Source organism: Chrysochloris asiatica, unplaced genomic scaffold (assembly GCF_000296735.1).
Source record: "Chrysochloris asiatica unplaced genomic scaffold, ChrAsi1.0 scaffold00013, whole genome shotgun sequence".
NCBI lineage: Eukaryota > Metazoa > Chordata > Mammalia > Afrosoricida > Chrysochloridae > Chrysochloris > Chrysochloris asiatica.
Genome location: NW_006408531.1, coordinates 27,610,393 through 27,613,582, shown reverse-complemented (window position 1 = coordinate 27,613,582; position 3,190 = coordinate 27,610,393). Strand labels below are relative to the sequence as shown.

Genomic DNA, 3,190 nt, shown 5'->3' with positions numbered 1-3,190 from the left:
CACAACAATTTTTGAATTATCTCAGCAAAATTTTATTTGTGTGTGATACTGGTGGTACTGCTTGATAATTTCTGCATTCTTTTGGATCAGTTTTCTTTGAAATGAGTACAAATATAAATCTCTTTCAGTTAGTAGGCCAAATAGCTGTTTTTCAAATGTTTGGTCATAGATAAGTGCATCCAGTGTTGTATCCATTTGTTGAAACATCTCAGTTGGTACTCCATCAATTCCTGGAGCCTCATTCTTGCTTTAGTACAGCATTTTCCTCAATAATGATTTGTTACAATGTGAAATATTCGAAGGTCTACCAATGGTTTTGAATTATACCAGCAACATTTTATTACCAATGCTCTTGGCAGACCTTCAAATATTTCACTGTGAGTCAAGTCAGGTGATGGACCAAAAGTCCCAAAAACTGGAGGTCAGATGTAATGAGCCAGATGCAAGATCCAGGGCAAGAGAGCAAGCTGTTCCAAAGCAGTCTTATAAATTGGAGCCAGACCATGCCATCAAAGGAAACGAAGGGTAGTGACAAATCACACACTCGGTAAAGGTGGGGGCATTCTTCATGCTTAGATACACTGTGATCTTTATTCCTTAGCTCCACCTTATCTTTACTCTCAGCAACTTATTTCAAAATGGGTACACAATCACTGGCATAGAGGCTAGGATTTACAATAGATCACAAAACGGAGAAATTTGGCTAGAAGAGCCATAATAAATAATCAGCTACCCTGCACAGTAGTATCACTCGATATTTTGCTCAAAGAATTCTTCAAAATTACTACTCAAGGATTTTTTCTTCAATTCTTTCATCTAAGCAAATGCCAAACATGCTTTTCCCTTTTAGTTTTCTAAATCCATTGCACATTTCATTATAATACTTTATTTTGTATTCTCAAGCTGCCTTTCTAATCTTCTGTTCAGTTCTTTTATTTTACCATTTCTTCCATGCCCTTTAGGCATTTTATGTTCAAGAGCAAGTTTCAGAGTCTCTTCTTCAATTCATCCTCTTATTTATCAAGGTCTTAAGTAGATTATTATATCTACATCTACATCTATAACTATATCTATCTATATCTATATGGAGCTCTGGTAGTGTAGTGGTTATGAATCGGGCTGCTAACCTCATGGTCAGCAGTTCCAAACTACCAGCTGTTCAGCGGGAGAAAGATGAGGCTTTCTGCTCCCATAACAGTTTACAGCCTCAGAAACCCTATGCAGGGTCGCTATGAGTTGGAACCAACCCCACGGTACATAACACACACACACACACACACACACATATATGTGTGTGTTGTGTTGTGAAGTGCCATCGAGTCAGTTCCGACCCATAGCAACCCTGAATAGGGTTTCTGAGGAGCACCTGGTGAGCTTGAACTGCCGACCTTGCAGTTCAAATGGCTTTGTAGTCTGGCACATTAACCCACAGTGCCACACCAGGACTCTCTATCTATCTATCTATCTATAAATCTATCTATCTATCTATCTAGTTGCTAAGTGTGATCAAGTCAGTTTCAACTCATAGCTACCCTGTATAGGGTTTTCTGAGGAGCAACTAGTGAGTTTGAACTGCTGACCTTGTAGTTCAAACCAACCTGTGGTTCAAACCAACTTTGTGGTCCATTGGTTATCCTACAGTGCCACTCCAGAGATTTATATCAAAGAAATAGCTAAAAAAAAGTTGTTGTTGTTTTTGTTGTTAAGTGCTGTTGAGTCAGGTCAGACTCACAGCGATACTGTATAGAGTTTCCAAGGAGTGGCTGGTGGGTTTGAACCATCAACCTTATGCTTAGCAGTCCAGGGCTGATATTACAGTGCCACTCAGAAAGTTCTAAGGCTGTGGATCAGATGTCAGCCTGAAGGCTTCTCCTGACTCCTGCAGCTACTGGACCTGATAAGCCTAAAATGCCAGGTCGGATGGAAGACTTCTGACCACAGAGGCATATAAATCCAAGATTGATAGGTATGATGGCAGGTTATCGATGACACCTAGGATTGGCAGGCACTACATCAGGCTGCTGGCTCAAGTTCAAAGAACTGGAGGTCAAAGGATGAGCCAGACCCAGCAAAAACACGAGCAAGCTTTGCCTGCGTGTCTAGTAAACTGCAAGTGGTCCAAAACCCTGCCGACTTCCTTCTCTGGCTGTTCATGGCGGATCTCATCACGGATGTGATTACATTATGTTAGAACGCATGATGGAGGATAATTATGTTTTAACTGCCAAGCCACCAAGAATCCCGGCCCAGTGAAGCTGACACAAAACCTTAACTATCACAGTCAATATTTAAAGAAATTTTTGCCTTAAAGAGTTATTTTACTTCAGACCACCATAGTTCACTGCTTTGTCCCAGATTCTTTGCACATTAAAAATTTTTGCCACTTTAATAGATTCCTTTGTAGGAACAAAATGTCAAGTTCACAAGAAATAAATGTACAGCCATCTTAATTGCTTTTTTGTAAATAAATCAATCAGTTCTGTGTTACAAATGTATTGCTTTGGAATTTAATTAAAGTGAAGTAGCCATATAAGTTTTATGAATTCTGAATACAAAAATTAAATACACTTTTGTGTTTACAAAGCTGAGCACTAGTTCCTGACTAAGATATAATTGTAGTCCCTGCATGAAGAAATAGGTATATTTGTCTCTACCACATTTCTTTCTCAAAGATCTGAGTTAGAAAACCAAAAGGGAAGAATATGCTCTGTATTTCTCAAGCTGAAACAACTGAGGAAGAAATTCAAGCCTTAACTTGAAATACTTAAGGATTCTATGGACAAAATATTGAATGATGAAGAATGCATCAAAATAAGATGGAAGGTATCTAGAGTCATTGTACCAAAAAGAAATGGCCGATGATTAATCATTTTAAGAGTGCCCTGGCTGTCCCCACTTAACTCTGAAGGTGGAATTCTCCTCGACAGTCGTGGAATATGAATACATCGTGGCTTTCAATGGGTACTTTACAGCCAAAGCTCGTTAACTCCTTTATCTCAAGTGCCCTGAAGAGCAGTCACATAGACAACTAGACAAACATCCCTTGGAACAACCTGTCCAGCGACTACCCCAGTGATTTCGAGGTGATTCAGATCAAAGAAAAGCAGAAAGCAGGGCTGCTGACACTTGAAGACCACCCAAACATCAAGCTCGTCACACCCCAGCGGAAAGTCTTCCGCTCCCTCAAGTA

At 39.7% G+C, this 3,190-nt stretch overlaps 1 pseudogene; it reads left to right on the top strand.

Annotated features, from left to right (window-relative positions):
* Positions 1 to 3,190, top strand: part of LOC102811177 — a 37,768-nt pseudogene that overhangs the window by 31,744 nt on the left and 2,834 nt on the right.